Consider the following 18415-nt stretch of genomic DNA (forward strand, 5'->3'; position numbering starts at 1 on the left):
TAAAGCCGTGCTGATGCATGGACAGCAACTTCTCTGTTTCAAGGAAATTCATTATATTCGAACTGAGAATATGTTCGAGAATCCTGCAACAAACCGATGTTAAGGATATTGATCTGTAATTTTGAGGATCCGTCCTTCTACCCTTCTTATATACAGGCGTCACCTGGGCTTTTTTCCAGTCGCTCGGGACTTTGCGTTGGGCAAGAGATTCGCGATAAATGCAAGCTAAGTAAGGAGCCAATGCAGTAGAGTACTCTCTGTAAAACCGAATTGGAATCCCATCAGGACCTGGTGATTTATTTATTTTCAACCCATTCAGCTGCTTCACAACCCCAGGGATGTCTATCACTATGTCCTCCATACGGGAATCTGTAGGAGACTCAAACGGCGGTATGTTTGTACGATCCTCCTGCGTGAAAGATTTCTCAAATACTAAATTTAAAATTTCAGCTTTCGTTTTGCTGTCTTCCGATGCCAGGCCAGGCTGATCAGTGAGTGACTGGATGTAAGCCTTCGACCCGCTTACCGATTTTACGTAAGACCAGAATTTCCTTGGGTCTTCAGCAAGATCTTTTGCTAGGGTATGACGGTGGTAGTGGTTGTACGTTTCGCGCATCGCTCTTTTTACAGCAGCACGAATCTCTACTAATTTTTGCCTGTCCTCATTCTCCCGATCTTTCTTGTACCGTGAGTGCAACTGTGTTTGCTTCCTGAGCATTCTCCGAATTGCGCTGTTAAACCACGGTGCGTCTTTTCCATCCGTAACCCACTTTTTCGGCACATACTTGTCCAATGCGTGATTTACAATGTGTTTAAAATTTGCCCATAATTCTTCAACGTCCATCGTACCGGAAGTAAATGAAGTCGATTCATTTACTAAGTGGGATGCTAACAACTGCTTATCTGCTCTTTCTAGTAAGAATATTCTCCTAGCCTTCTTGACCGACTTTTTAACTTTCGTAACCATAGTCGTAATGACAACATCATGATCTTTAATCCCTGTCTCAACACTGACACCGTTGATGAGGTCTAGTCTGTTCGTGGCTACCAGATCTAAACTATTTCCATTACGCACTGGCTGTCGATTTAGCTGCTCAAGACAGTTTTTGGATAATGTGTTCAGAAGTAATTCACACGACGGCTTGTCTGTACCACCTGTAATGAATCCATAGACATCCCAGTCTATATTAGGTAGGTTGAAGTCGCCTCCGACTAATATAGCATGATCCGGGTACTTCTGCAATACAGAGTGTAGACTCCCTTTGAATTATTCTAGAACTGTCACGGTGGAGCCTGGTGGCCGGTAATAACACCCAACCATTAACTTCATTTCTCCTAGCCCTGTTAAACGTGTCCAGATAACTTCACAATCACTCTCTACTTCCACCTCAGTAGACACAATATTTTTGTCAACTACAATGAAGACACCACCTTCTGCGATGTCTAATCAGTCTTTCCGATACACGTTCCAACCCTCACTAAATATTTCAGAACTTCCTATCTCAGGATTCAGCCAAGTCTCAGTCCCGACAATAATTTGCGAGCCACACGCTTCCTGGAGGGCAGTAAATTCAGGAACTTTATTCCGAACACTCTGAAAATTTTCTGCTAATATTTTGATAGCTGAAGTGTCTTTACACTGAGCGCGTCCTGATTTCCCTGCCTGCACGTCGGCTGGTGAGTGTTCATTAGGGCACCTCGCACTACTGCCTAGCCTAAAAAACCTCCATGTGCACGCCACAAGTATTCTTCTACCCGAGTAGCCGCTTCCATTGTGTAGTGCACTCCTGACCTATCTAGGGGCGTCCTACAATACCCCACCCAATAGCGCAAGTCTAGGAATCTGCAGCCAAGACCGTCACAGAGTCGACGAAGCCTCTGGTTGTGACCCTCCACTCGGCTCCAAACCAAAGGACCCCGATCCACTCTGAGAACGATGCTGCAAATAGAGAAATCTGCTTGCACCCCGGCGAGGCCAGCGGTCTTCACCAAATCCGCCAGCCGCCTGTACGAACTGAGGATCGCCTCAGAACCCAAGCTACAGGCATCATTGGTGCCGACGTGAGCAACTACTTGCAGACGACTGAACCCCGTAGGCTCGATAGCCGCAGCAAGGCCGCCTCCACATCTTGGATGAGGCCCGCCGGCAGACAAACCGAGTGCACGTTGGAATTCTTTCCAGCCCTGTACGCTATTTCCCTAAGGGGCTCCATCACCCGCCTAATGTTGGATCTCCCAATAACCAGCAAGCCTTTGCCCCCGTGTGCCTGTTCGGGCCCTGCTGAAGGAGCGGACACCTACCCACTGACAGGATGAACGGGCGAGGCGTTGCAGTCTGCCACTCACCCTGAGGTGAGGGCGGTCCCAACGCGCAGGGAACACTAGAAGGTGCCTCGGCGGTTGAGTAAGCGGACGCAGCAAGCGACACCTGGGGTGTCTCAAGCGACGCGCCAGACCCTCCGCCGTCGCTGCACCTCGAGGCAGCAACCTGAAGGCGGCTGAACGAACGTGGCCAACAGCACGCTCAGCTGCTGGCGAACCGCGGCCAGTTTCTCCTGCGCCTGCACACAGCACGCACACACCCTACTGCTAAGATCTGGACGTATAGAGTTGCGACAAATAAAGCAGCAATATGCGACTGCACAGTTGCGTCACTAGCGCCAGATTGAGCTGCGATATATGAACAATTACTTACGAACCAAGCAATCAAATGACCACGACTACGCCACTATACAGATATTACAATGCGATCCTATCCCTGTCTTAGTACAAACGACAACCACCTACGCGATGTTACACTCTACCGTTATTAGTTGGATTGGATTGAATTGTTTGGGGGAAGAGACCAAACAGCGAGGTAATCGGTCTCATCGGATTAGGGAAGGATGGGAAAGGAAGACGGCCGTGCCCTTTCAAAGGAACCATCCCAGCATTTGCCTGGAGCGATTTAGGGAAATCACGGAAAACCTAAATCAGGATGGCCGGACGCGGGATTGAACCCTCGTCCTCCCCAATGCGAGTCCAGTGTGCTACCACTGCGTCACCTCGCTCGGTCTACTACCGTTATTAAAATTTGATACTACCCCTTTTTAATTCGAAAATACGCAAAGATCCGAAAAATTTCACCACGCAAGCACACAAACACACAAAGTAATTTGAATTAAACCTGCGGAACTAATATGAAAAACTGAATATACGACTAGTCTCTGCTACTGCTGCTCGCACACGTCACTCTGCAAGCACAGATGAAACTGCACTGGCCTCTGTCTGCTGCTAACTGACTCTACGAAATAAACAGAAAGCACTGGCTGTCCAAAACAAAAACTGACTAACGACTCCGCGAATTTATACTATACAGCTATCAATAAGCAATATTACTCCTCTCAAATACGAGAATACGCAAGAATTTTATGTAATTAAATATGCAAGCGCACAAACACTCGGAAAGAAATTAAGAATCAAACTTCAAAACAAATATGAAAGCTAAATATGCGACTCCCTACTGCACTGCTGCTGCACTGATACTTCACCACCGGCTGGTCAAGGCTCACTGCCTCACTACCCTATTCTATGTGTGTTACTGTCCCCGTTAATATATATCGATAAAAAATACCGCACTAGATTAATCTGAGAACACTCTGCCGATTGGGCACGTAAGATTCCGCTTTGAAAATCATTTTGTTTGTAACGGGATACAAACTGATGCTTTCCTTCGACATTTCGTCTCAGATGAAAGACGTGATAAGCAGCGGTTTTTTTTTTTTTTGGTCTGACTCATACTACACCTTGCACAAATTAAATTGCAAATTTCTGCCGAAACATCAGGGAATATGCGCTTGGCGACTCTTAGAAGGGCACCTGCTATATATTGTGTCTCATAAAGGTAAATATTGTTAGATCATGATATTAAGGGAGAATATGTGGGAAAAAGCAATGTTTAATCCACCATACATAAATTACTGAAACTATGTGAATCTTTTTTCCCCGAAGACAGTTCAGTATAAATTAAATTAAGACTGGGGGTATTTATGGTTTACAGTTAGATTCAAAGTAATATATCCCATGAAGGATGACCTACAATTAAGAACTGCAGCAGCACTATCAAATATTACCATAATCCTGAAGTACACTGTCATAGAAGCATTACATTAATTCTTTGCAAAAATTCTAACTTTAAGAAGGTAGAAACATGAATTTTAAGTATTATTATATGACCAAAAATTTAAATTTCAAAATTAATTTTTAGTAGCTGATATACCTGTACACAAACTGTCTTTTCAGTTTAGTCATTTATTTCATTGTGATTATAAAACAAACAATGAGACTGGGGTTATATCACGAAGTTTGTATGGCCTTCCGTTGTGAGACCAACAAGATTTTACATTGTGAACAAAGTAAGTGTGGTACTTTACTTCACTAGCAAAAAGCAAAGTATCACTTCACAGATCTGTACTGATAGAGAACTAATTATTTTGGGTATGTTAAATATTCTACCCTAGATTTTCAGAACTCAGTTAACATTTGCCCATGACCTACAAAAATAATGGATCTAATATATCAAATGTTTAAAATAAGAAGAAAATAAAAATCATCAGGCATAATGATTTAGAACTCAAACTTTATTATTTTAAATGCATGAGAGCTAATAGCAAAACAGGCTTGTAACTGATACCAAGGTGTTTTTGGACTCTGAATGTTATTAAAGGTAATCACTACCAAATTTTGAACAATTTAGAACCAATCACAGATACAGATACGACTTTCACACCGTAAATTAACGTCCCTGCATGAAATTCCTTACCATTCAGCCGAATAATAGTTTAAAATTCCGGTAATATAGCAGTTTGCAGTCTGAATACGTCACTGTGTTGCAGAGTGTGAGCTGCTTTGTAATTTTTTTAGTGCCAGCTTCAAATTAAAAATAAAATCAAACTCACCGGTATTTGTATTGAGACTTTGCAGCAGGGTATAAAGTATTTAGTGGTTCTAATTTGAAATTAAAGCTACCTTTTGAAACATGAAAAAGTCTCATGGTACAAATAGTTTACATCATTGAATACTTTCACATAGTTTGTGGACCTTACAAAATGACATATTAGGCAAATGTAGTTTACAGTAGTCTTAATAGTGGAAGGCCAGTCTCCCAGGATGACTTCATTTTGATATTTGTTCATACTCCTCACAGTCTCTCGAGTGTGCTGCTCAGTGTCTCTTCATTCCTAGGACAATAACGTTGTTCTTTTCCTTATAACGCGATTAAGTACAACAGCTAAATTTTGACATAAATGGATCCGAGAGAAATAATCCATGCACTTTCTCTATTTGCTATGCGATTTTGTGATACTTAACACTTAGGAGACGATCACATAACCTAGTTACCTTAAACTTGACACACCCGCAGCATGTAAATTTCCGAAAAACCTGATATTATGAACTTTAAAATTGGTTCCAATGTAAAAGGCGCTATTACGAAAATTTAGAGGAACGGCATTTGAAGCCAACTGCAAAACGATTCTACTGCGGCCAATGTACATTTCGCGTAAGAACCAGGAAAATAAGATGAGAGAAATTAGGACTCGTACTGGCGCTTAACGACTGTCGTTTTCCCCGCGCTGTATTTGAAACAGTAAAGGAAATAACTAGTAGTGGTACCTAGTACCTTCCGCCATGCGCCATATAGTGACTTGCGGAGTATGTATGTACATGTAGATGTAGAAAACAAACTGCAAGTATTCAAAGATTTGATATGTTTGTCAATTTTCACAGCATTCTCAAACAGAATAATTTTCTTTAGGAAGAAATATATTTTCTGTGTGGAAGACTGCTATGGAACAAGAACGTTATTCAAAGACAATAAAATATTTAAAGCTGAGAGTGTATATGTATTTTTGTGTATGTTTCGCAAGTAGTGAAAACATCAGTCATCGTATTTTGTATCAAGACAAAATCGTGTACAAAAAAATTATTTTACTAGATAGCCCTGAACCATTTATTTATTTATCTCGCATTGACTAACACAGAGTGTACAGTGAAGAGTTTCTGATTTCAAAATTAAATATCTCCAAAACTAAGCTCGATAGACAAGTGCACCAAACACTATGTTTATTGTGAAAGCTGTAAGGATTTAAAAAAGTTATAAGGCAGTAGGGAAATAGACGCCGCTATAATTGCAGTGTGTAGTGCGCAGAAATACTGCGAGTCAGCTTAGATAGATCAGCTCCACCGCTGAAACGTGAAAGGAAGTCAGCGTATGGAAGGATGGAAGGAAAAGGTTTAAATCATTTATTCCACTGAGCAATGTGTCTTCTGGTACTATAAAACCGCAAGGTGAAACACAGTCCTGTGGCAACTAGGTACAGTTTTCAAACAAGATTTAATGATCCATAAGGATCCGATGTGGAAACCATTCGCAAGCCTTTCACCAATTCCAACGGATAGTCAGCGTGGCTGATCATATATCAGGGAATGTCGGCCCCAGGCAAACTGTAGTCACTTACGAAATTGTCTCCACGGTTTTTGGAATTATTCAGCAAAATGGAAAGACATTTGTCTGAAGAATTTCAGCAGAGAGTGGTTCGAAGCGTTCCTGCTCGCAGAAAATACTGAGACAGAGCCTATACATGTTTCCATTCAAAATCCAAAGCTAACAAGCAATGCCTGTACTAGATGTGCAACAAAGGCCTGAATTAGCGAACCAGTTTCTCACAGTGATTGCTAATGAAAGATTTGACGTTGCCTGCACCGAGTTCACAGATAAATGGAGTCGTGAATAAACAAAACTGTCGATTTTCGGCTTCCCGAAAATGCCCATTTGTGTGAAGCGAAATATCTGCTGGGGATGTGGTATGCAGCAGAGGCGTTATTGGCCCCAGAGCTGTCTCTGGGCCCTGTGCAAAACTTCTCTGTGGAGCTCTTCTGCATGAGTCCACCACTTGACAACTTGTTTGAAGGAAATCGATAATTTTAAAACAGTAACAAAAAATTTTGTCGATAGAGTTCGAATACACAAGTCATTTTTCATCCTTTTCTTCTCCATTGAGTGAAGTTCTTAGATAAAAATAGTTGAAAATGTTCTTCTGCTCTCATTTAAGGGATTTACAATTTCAGTAGGGTCTTTCTGTACAAATCCGTCTGTTATGGAGGATGTTAACGTATTAGAACAAGCGCCTGGGTCCGGATTTGTGACCATTTCACGAATGCTACTTGTAAGCCTACCTAAATGTGGCACAGCAGGAGGTTCGCATTCCAATACTTCATTTTCATTTCTATCTCAAGCACCACATGATGAGAAGCTACTGTTAATTCCGTCGCCATTTAAGCATACTTCAGTTTTGTTCTCAGTTTGTGAAGATGTTGCTCGAAGAAACTGTGGAGAGCACCTTTTTGTGAGTTCAAAAATTGTTTATAATGTAGCTTTTTCTTTTTCTTGTGAACGCCTGAACACTTGAACAGTATTTCCTAAATATGTCTCCCTCACGAGGCATTTCCCTGTTGGCACTTTAAACTTGAAAGCACAGGTAAAATACTGTATCTTCACATAGAACGCACAGGCAACACGTGGAACGGTGCCAACCGGACACGGACTGAATTGTTCTGTGAGAGACACACGCTGACCCATGAATGTACTGCTTGATTGTTAACTAGAACAATGAGTTGCAAGGGCACGGAGGGGCGCTGAGAGACAATGAATCGTGCATTTCTTAATTTACGAATGAGCAATAGCCATATGTTAACAATAGATATTACTTTCGCGCATCCCTATCATAGTCCTTGGTTCCCTCGACTCCGATGCAGAAATAGTTTTCTGTGACACATAGTCGCGTCACAGTAGATATATACATCAATTACATTATATTCGTATTAAAACTAAAGTTGTTTCAGAAACACCTTACTTTTATTCTCTATATTTGTGAAACCAACATTACATGTGATAGTTTTAAAATTACCTTCTAACTCTTTGCACAGGGCCCCTAAAGGCGTGGAGCCCTGTACAACTGCACTGTTACCACATGCCCGAGGCTGGCCGTGATCGGTTTTTTTTTAATGCGGGAAACAATCTCTAGTTAACATCACGTTACAACATTGGAGCAATTTGTTACCACTCAGATAGCGATGGAGGGTCAACCAGGAACCGAGTAGTTCATATAAGATGAGGCTAGACCACAACGCACCTAGCAGGTGCGTCACATTGTTGATGAATACCTCGTGAATAGTCATCTCGTTGGATTATTGCAAATTTACTGGTGCAGGAATGGATTTGCCTCTATATCCTCCCAATCTGGCTCCTTATGACTACCTTTTGTGGGGCACATTGAAAGACACTGTCTATTGGAACAATCCCACCATGCTGGACGTGCTTCAAACGGTGTTCTGTGCAGCATATGAATCCATTTCCGTTGAGACAAAGGACTGAAACCAAGAAGAACAACCATTATTCCAGCAGTGACTGAAGAGTACTGTTCCATAATAATAGCATACAGACAGCACAGTGCACACTGCCACATGAGAAGGGATAAGATACCATAGAAGACAGGGCAAATAATTATTTTGAGATATGATTAGTGTTAGAGGACATACTTTTAAAACCAGTATCCGTGTATACTAATCTGGAACCACTCTACCGAATACACAATAAAATTCCACTTTAAAAATGTTCTGTTTGCAATGAGAAAAAATTCACATTTTTGTGAGCATTGACCAAGCACGAAAGACATGAATCTATCTGGCTTGACTGCATCTAGACATTACAAAAGCAAAATGTCAAATACTTGCCAAAAACGTGGTAAAATGTGCCTTATGACCCTTCTGCCACAGAGCGCGTGCATACACACACACACACACACACACACACACACACACACACACACACACGCACACGATCTATAATTTCTTACTGTGACAACTTTGTCTGTTTTATTTCATTTCTTTCTTTTGAATGCTAAATATTCAGTTTGTGATGAGTTATCTTAGACAAAGGACAAGTAAATGAAATTAAAAAAGATTATTAAATAGATTGTTACAGTACAAACTGAAAAGCCACTAATACAGTATATGAATTTGTTTTTTAATAACAGTAAATAACTGTTTTTTGAAAATTACTATCACAATCAATACAATAACAGCGGCAACAGATATGTAATGGAAAATGAAGAACTTGCAAAATAAAGGCTTATTAATATTTGAAAATAAGTGTGGATAGTTAACAGCTTCTTACTATTTCACAATATGTTACTTTGCTTTACTGTTAAAGAGCTAAAATCGAAACTGTACTGATAGAGATCGTTCACACTTGCCACAACTACATCAGGAAACAAAATTCCTTAGCATTCAGTTATTGCAGGTGGAATATGATTGCATATTTATTGACAATAGAAAAAGTGGTTATTATCAGTTCAGATCTTCATCTGAAGTAGATATAGTTTTCTTATCTGCAACTGTTGAAGCTAATATTTTAATTTTGTAGGTCATAGACAGCATATCTGTTTGGAGGAAGGTAGTCACATATACCAAATATTTCCCACAAAATATTGTAACAGTATTAATTTTAGTGGAAATGTCAGCATATTATAACTGAAATGATTGTACAGATTTCGGAAAATCTATTAAACAACATTTGTTTCTTTCATGTGGCTGTTATTTTCACTGAATTTAATCTTCTAGTATTTTAAATTTCTTTTTTTAACAGCATTACTTTAAATTAGTAAATATCATCTCCAAATAAGATCAACATAGAATTAATGTTCATGAATAAGAACAATAATGGAGTTCACCCTAGTGCAGAGCCTTGAGCAGGAATTGTGACACTGTGTTCTCAGTCTAAGATTATCATACTACTTGTAAGGTGAGAAATCTTCTTACCCAACAGGCCTTTTGGTAAGCAATAAGCGGATGAAATAAACATGGGTTCTGTTAGACCACTGGCAGGGCACATATAATATTTCACACACATAACCCTAATGATGACTGTTTTAATCTCATTTATAATCAATATGATGATTAGCATATCTATACTTTATCATATTCTGTTGAATGTATTAAACAAACAATGTACTGTATTTTAAAAAATTAATACATAGTTGAAATAAACAGAAAACGTAAGTGCAAAAATGAAGCAATAAAAATATAGAAGAAACACAGGTCTGATCATAAGAGTTAACTAATAAAGTGAAATTAGCTATGGTTGTTACATAACAGAAAAATTACAAGCTCAGTTTCAGTTTTTACTAAAAAAACAGCTGTAGTTAAAGGTTCATCAGTCTAGCAAGTTCAACGTAAGAATTCTGTATTACACTTTCAGGTTGTCGCCAATGCTTTTCCTAAACTTCAGAGAGGTGGTGATATTGTGGAAGAAATAGATTATGAAGTTATTAACCCTAAATCAATGACAATCCCACAGATTTTTGGGGACTCAGGCTTTCTAAAGCTCCCTGGAGTGTTTCCAGCCATATTCAAGTATGTAGACTCACAGTTCTTACATTATACATACGAAAAAAGCATTTTTCTATGTAAAGTGGTGCATTACACTTTTTTTAACACAGAATCTTATTTCATGTAATGGAAAGTATGAAATGAAAGTTAATGTCAACTACACATAGCTAGTTTTTAATTTTGAAAGCTTATATGAAATTGTTGAAGCAAAGTCTTCCACTTGTCAATATCGTTTTACATACTGTGATAAATAATGTATGCTGTATGATATTTTCAATTGTATACTTAGTGGGGACTGTAGCGCAACTCAGAAGTTGTGTATGAAACAGTTTACATGGTAAATGACATACAAAATGTCTGTTTCGAGATACTGTGAATGGATAGTAGTGTATTTTCAATGTCAAAAGCAGTAATTATTATAATAAACATTCTTATAAGTATATATTTGAAGTTTAACATGAAAATGTTAACTTCAAAGTAAAACTCATCTTCAAGAACGACGTATTACTAATGTGTTAAATATATTTTGTAAAATCTTAAACATGGCTGCAATTCAGCAATTTTAAAAATTTGAATAGATTGAAGAAAATCAGCCAACCAGTTGCAAACCAAAGGTTTATATAGCCCTTGACATAAGTTACAGTATTTATAAAAATATCTTCTTCAGAAAGAGTGGGCCTTGCTACATCACATCTGTGATGAGGAGTGGCTGCCCGACTCCACAACGTCTGGACATGGTTTCACCTTGGTTTCCTCATATCTTGAAAACACTCACTATTTTTATAAATATCGAAACAGTTCAAGGGCTAAATAAACTTTCTATTGCAGCTGGCTCGCTGATTTTTCAACCTCTTTGTATTGTCTAAGTAAACACTGGTTTTTAACTACTTATGGAGAGTACATTTTATACTTATTCTCATCTTCCATAAGAAGTTTACTTGCATGTTTAGCAGGCCACATGCGTTTATACATGAAAATAGTCTTCAGGTTCTTACTTTAGAGTTCACAATCATGTTTTCAACATCAGGTTGATGTTAACATTGCACAAGTTTATGTTATTGATGCAATTCTCCAGACATAGAATATTGTGACATTTAACAAGCATCATCGACATTCAACAGTAGCATAAAAGCAGAAGTTGATTTTATTTTGTGTTTTCGAAGTTCTGCTGAATAGTATTTAAAATAAAACTCTTTTTCAACAAATACATATAACGAATGCCTCAATTACACTGCATAAGCAAACGTTTATAGAGAGTACATTATATATTCTTTGTAATATGGCATAGCAACTGATATAAGGATTTCAATGTAATTTACTGATGTGGCTAGTAACCCATCCACAAAATATGTTTTGAAGCCAGTAATAAAAACATAGTAGACAATTTTTTGTCATTTTACGCCATTCATATCCTTATTTACGTGTGTTTTTTTTAAATAAATAATACAGTTCGTTCAGATACTTTTGAGCACAGCCCAGATGGAGCTACATTTTAATTGCCCCTTTCATTTTAGTGGTGACTGAAATGCTACGTGTGATTGGAGGAGAAGTGAGGGAGGCGATATGTTATGTAGTGTTTGTGTGTATGTGTGTGTGTGTGTGTGTGTGTGTGTGTGTGTGTATCAGAGAGAGAGAGAGAGAGAGAGAGAGAGAGAGAAGGAGGGAGGGAGTGTTGATGTTGAAGTTTACCATTCACTGCCATCTTTAATTTTCTTGTTTTTCGTTTTTAATTTTCTCACTCGCATAGTTGAATATTTGATTGGTTCTTTCAGTTTAATATTACGTTGTGATATACTGGAGAGAGGGAGATGAGGATGGGGAAGGGATGCGGAAGGGAGGGAAGGCAGCATGGTTCAAATGGCTCTGAGCACTATGGGACTTAACATCTGTGGTCATCAGTCCCCTAGAACTTAGAACTACCTAAACCTAACTAACCTAAGGACATCACACACATCCATGCTCTAGGCAGGATTCGAACCTGCGACCGCAGCGGTCACGCGGTTCCAGAGTGAAGTGCCTAGAACCGCACGGCCACACCGGCCAGCAGGGCAGCATGGTTTGAAGACATTATTGATAAAGTGGCTTTGGTCATGGAGGTCAATGACCTTGGTCACATGATGTAAACAAGTTAAAAAACCCTATAATTTGTAAACAAAGTGGGCTAGAGTCGCCAGCCATACTACTGTCTTGTATCCAATACCACCTTAAATGTTAAACTGGCACACAGAATCTCACCAGAAAACTATTGTAAGATAAATAATCGACTGAACAGTTAACTCTGAACATAAATGACCTACCAGTGATATTGAAGGATTCTTCAAAAACCCATAATATTTTCTAATGACGTTAATGTACTACAGAAGAACATCACTGATGAGCTTGAACATTTTGACCACCTGCATAATAGGCAGTACTTCCACCTTTGGCACATATAACAGCGACAACACATCATGGCCTGGAAGCAATGAGGACTTGGTAGGTCATTGGAGGGGGTTGGTACCACACCTACATACACTAGTCACTTAATTCCTGTAAATTCTGGGTAGGGGTGCAATGATGATGAACATGAAATTGAAGTCTTTGATGTCATACTTTTGTTAGAAGAAACTGATGATTAAGAGTATTGCAAGCCACAGAGAGGTCAATGAACACATCGCCTGTGACGTGCCATTCCTCGAATCCATACTTGATGTGCTGTGTGAAGTTGAAGAGCTGTGATGTACACATTTTTCCTTCTCTGAAACCAACTGGCTGTGATATAAGAACAGCCTCTCCAGGACTTTTTAGAGGAGACAGAACAAGAAAAGGGGCCTGTAATTTTTGGGACCCATGCGATCTTTGCCTGGGTTAGGGACAGCCTTCTGCGAGACTTTGGGGATCTTGCAAACCTGGACCCAATTGTTCATTAAATCAAGTAGCTAACGCACAAGACCGAAGTTCTTAATCTGCTCTACTCGTATGTCGTCTATTGCAGATATATCACGATTTATAACCTATACACTGAGGTGACGAAAATCATTGGATAGCGATATGCACATATTCAGATGGCGGTAGTATCGTGTACACAAGGTATAAAAGGACAGTGCATTGTGCGGAGCATTCATTTGTACTTAGGGTATTCTTGTGAAATGGTTTATGGCGTGATTATGGCCACATAACGAGTATTAACAGACTTTCAACGCGTAATGGTATTTGGCGCTAGACGCATGGGACATTCCATTTCGGAAATCGTTAGGGAATTCACTATCGCGAGATCAACAGTGTCATGAGTACGCCGAGAATACCAGAATTCAGGTATTACTTCTCACCACGGGAAATGCAGTTACTGACGCCCTTCACTTAACGACCGAGAGCGGCGGTGTCTGCGTAGCGTTTTCAGTGTTAATGCACAAGCAGCACTGCGTGAAACAACGGCAGAAATCAACGGGGGGGTACAACAAACGTATGCATTAGGATAGTGCGACGGAATTTGTCGTTAACGGACGATGGCAGCAAACGATCGACGCAAGTGCCTTTGGCAACAGCACAACATCGCTTGCAGTGCCTCAACTGGGTTCGTGAGAACATTGTTTGGACTCTAGACGACTACAAAACCTTGGCCTGGTCACAAGAGTCTCGATGTCAGCCTGGTAAGAGCTGATGGTGGGGTTCACGTTGACATGGACCAACATAGAGATCAGTTGTCCTTGTTGACATTGAAGCATTAGCAAATCATTTTTCCTATGCGATACTCCACCTTTGATATGTGCTATAACTGAACTAAACTAAACTCCATCCAAGCAGGTCTCAGAAGACCTAACGGTACTGACCGACCGCCGTGTCATCCTTATCCTACGGGTGTCACTGAACGCAGACATGGAGGAACGTGTGGTCAGCACACTGCTCTCGCAGTCGTTGTCAGTTTTCGTGACCAGAGATATGTACTATATGAAATTCTTATCCTGACCTGTTATATTTGTTGTAAACAATCTGAATGAGCTACTGTATATCAAGGAGTTTGTCCATTATTTATACAAAAAAATCTCTTTTCTCTTGTCTGCAGTTCTAGCCAAATATTTCTGTAAACATATCGTTTCATCATTGAGTTTTATTAATTTACCATCACTGCGATCAACACTTCTAATAGGTATTCATTCTTTTTGCCAAAAAAGGAAACATTTCTTAATCATCCCCACTGGTCTTTCTTTCTTTCTTTCTTAGTTTTAGCAATTTTAGGTTGTAGAAGAAAGTGTTCAACACTTGTCAATGTTGTTTGGCTCCAATGATTTGATAACAAATGTAGTCAATGAGAGGTGTAAAACTGTTACACTAATTTGTTTAATCACCTTCCAGAAGAAGATGTTGCTGTTTTCTTAGTTTAGGAATACCACATCACAGCAATCCCTCCACATCAACAGCAGAAGCTACTCAAAACAATAACTGTAAAATCAGCCATGAAATACAAATGCATTTTTCTTTACAAAATAGGAAAACCAAGCATATATCATTATAAAGATACAGACGCATCAAAATAAATTTATCAAATAATAATAATGATAACGATAGTAGAAGTAATTCATATAGACAGCACTTGGTGCTTTTTCATATTGACTTAACAAATTAAACAAGCTTCTAGGCGAAAACTTCATGATCGTTGGAGGTCGCCAAGTGGTTGTTTGAGTGAGCTAAAATATTACACTGATCAGTTAGTTGTCCATTGAAACAGATAAAGGAGTCAGAGCCATACCTTGTGGAAGTTGATAAATAGGGACCACTATAATGTGTATGCTAAATTAAATGCTTGAGATATTTTATTCAAAACATCTTTATGCATTTTTTCCTATGTAACAGTTGTAATTTCCCCTTTACCAGTGTCAACAATATTTTTGGATTTAATACATTCCAATTATGAACACGCAGTATTCTTTGTATTTTGTTATTAAATATTGAAAATTTCCCAGCGTCAGTCTTAATCTGTAACTTACACAATGCTCCAGCACTGGTAAAACAGTGAAAAAAACATCAGTTAGTAAATAACTGTGTTACAGAAGTTACTTTTTTGCAGGAGACTCTGTGCTAATGATGCTTCAAAAAGGAGGTGGATTGTTTTTGATGGACCAATAGATTCGAGATGGGTAGAAAATTTGAACACTGTACTCGACGATAACAAGAAGCTTTGTTTAACGTCTGGCGAAGCTCTTGAACTGACAGAAAATATGTCAATAATTTTTGAAGTAGTTGACCTGTCTGAGGTGAATATTTCAAATTTTGTTTTATTTATTACTATTAGTATTCCTACTGCTCTTTTTTAAGGTTATTATTTATTTAATTTCTGTGAGTGGAAACTGTAGGAGGAGAAACTTAATATGCATGTATATAACTGCTTCAAATGTAGACCTATAGGTATATCATTAACACAATACGTTTTCGTATTCTGAGAATTTATCAAAGAGTTTTATACTTCAACATATGCAGAGCAGAGGCAACCATGGAATATCTATGCTGAGTTGTTAAATGCCGTACAACTCTTTATAAAATGCGAACAGGCACATCAAAGAACTTTTCAAATCAATCGGTAGCCATAAATTCTGTAGGAATTTGGTTCACACGGTTGTCGTAATTCTACGTGATCTCATTATTTTCAGTGTACTGGGAATAAAAGTTAATCACTTCCAAAATACAGGTTTAATAAAACTTGACCATGGTTTCGACAGTTTTAAAACTGTCTTCTTCAGAAGGTATTGAACCTATTAACAAATGTTATGACATTTTATGTAGAACATATAGTATATGGCATCATTAAAATAAACAAAATTATTAGGAAACGATTAAAAATAATTTTAGCGAAGCATAATCATGTAGAAATACATTATCTATAACCACTGTGGGAGTCATTGGCTGTTTAGTACATGTACATTTCATTCACTTAATCACCATTTCAAATACGTAATTTAAAAGTAACAGCTCTCTATTGCAGAGGTTTGTCTAAAAAAATTTTTAAATATCACACATTTGACATTGAATCCAACACTGTGTAGTGTGTCACTTGGAAGATTTATATATATATATATATATATATATATATATATATATATATATATATATATATATATATATAAAAAACACTAAATAAAAATGAGAAATGTTGCTTCGCATCCTACAGAGAATAAATGTTTCATGTACAGAACTAGTGACTGGCTGAAGGGTAGAAGCGTTAGTTTCAGGTCGCCTCCGGTAGGTGGCGCTCATACATGCCCTGTATGCATGTAACTGCAGGGAGTAGCGTGTGTGATATCAGAAGAATATATTCATTACTAGAGTAAACATATTAACTAAAATGTTTTTAAAGTGGGAGAGGGGAGCGAGTAAAAAGTGTGCCATTAAAGTCATGTGGCTAATAAAGTGCCTGCAGGCTCCGGTAAACATAGCAAACTATTTACAATAGCATAAAGAGGCACAAGAAGCACTTGTGGGTGAATATTTAAATTTAACAAACATGAGTGACAAGGCAAGAAAGCTTTAAGGAAATATTATCAATGTAGCACAGGCCCAATACTAACGTATTAAGATAAACCATGAGATGGAGGAATACTGTAAAAGGACACACAGTAATGGCGAAACTGCAAATATTAAAAGACAAAGGCAGACTGGTGAATGAGATGCTAAAGGAGAAAGCATACTATATGAACGAATACACTAGGGTGATATAAAATACACAGTAAAAGAGTGAATATATGAAGACCGCAAAGCAGCGTATTTATTTCTAGAAATCGCGATGTTATAGGCAGAATAAAACACATTAAAAATTAAGAAAAGTTGAAGATGAAATGAACATTGCAAAATAATAAAATAAAAGACATACTATTAGTTCTTTTAAGACAAAGCTCTACAGTAGAGAGCTACTACTTTTAAATCATGTATTTTAAATAGTGATTTAGTCGAAGCCACACCGGACAGTCAACGACTCCCTCACTGGATATAGAGGACGTAGTTCTATGTAAGTATGCTTCACTAGATCGCCTGGATAGCCGCATGGTCTAGCACGCTGCTTCCCAAGGGGGAAGGCATGCCGGTCCCCAGCAAGAATCTGCCTGGCGTATTAGTATTGAGTCCAGGTTTGCCAGCCAGCCTTTGGATGGTTTTTAAGGTGGTTTTCCATCTGCTGGTGCACAGCCACTTTCAAAATCCTACACTCTCAGTATTTTATCAATGTATAGGATCACAGCCAAATGAAAGTACCACACATTATAAAAACAAGTCTCACAATTATTGAGTAATTATGCATTTATTTGCCAAATTTTAAGTACAAAGAATAATAATAATAATAATAACAATAATTTCATTATGCCATTACAGCAATAGACAACATCAAAAACAGAGCAGTAACTACATTAATATACACTAAAATAGAATGGTTTTTTTTACTGAAATTACGATCTTTTAATAGAGTTAATGAATATTCGTCCATGATGGGAAAGCCTTATATTGCTTATTTAAATACATCAGCTGGAAGATCTTGTATACCTAGTCGAATTTTACTAAATAATATATGCTTTATAAGCTCATACCTGATAATTAATCACGACATTCAATAATATGGTACTTAGTTTTATCTACTGTTTCTTGTCCTATGATAATAGAGGTATTCTCTGTATTTTAATTCACGCAATTTTTACTTGTTTAAATTAAGGTAATAACATCACACTAATTTACATTCAAGGAATTGACACATGTTGCGTCTTCAGAAAGAAGTTCTATTTTAAATTAAAAATCATGCACTCTGACTTTTTGCAGTTAACAGAACTAAGCACTACTTTACTTACTGTTAGAACAGTGCGTGAAATGTGTGATAGTTGAACATGAAAAGCAGTTTACTTGTTTTCATTCCCTTACGACACATGGCCAGAAACGGGCCATTCGAGGAATATGTGGTGTAAGCTCGGGAACCTCTTCTCACCTCTATCAGGAAATTCTGACACTGTTGTTAACAATATAAGCTTATTCACTA

This window comes from Schistocerca serialis, chromosome 3 (genome assembly GCF_023864345.2).
Source record: "Schistocerca serialis cubense isolate TAMUIC-IGC-003099 chromosome 3, iqSchSeri2.2, whole genome shotgun sequence".
Lineage (NCBI taxonomy): Eukaryota > Metazoa > Arthropoda > Insecta > Orthoptera > Acrididae > Schistocerca > Schistocerca serialis.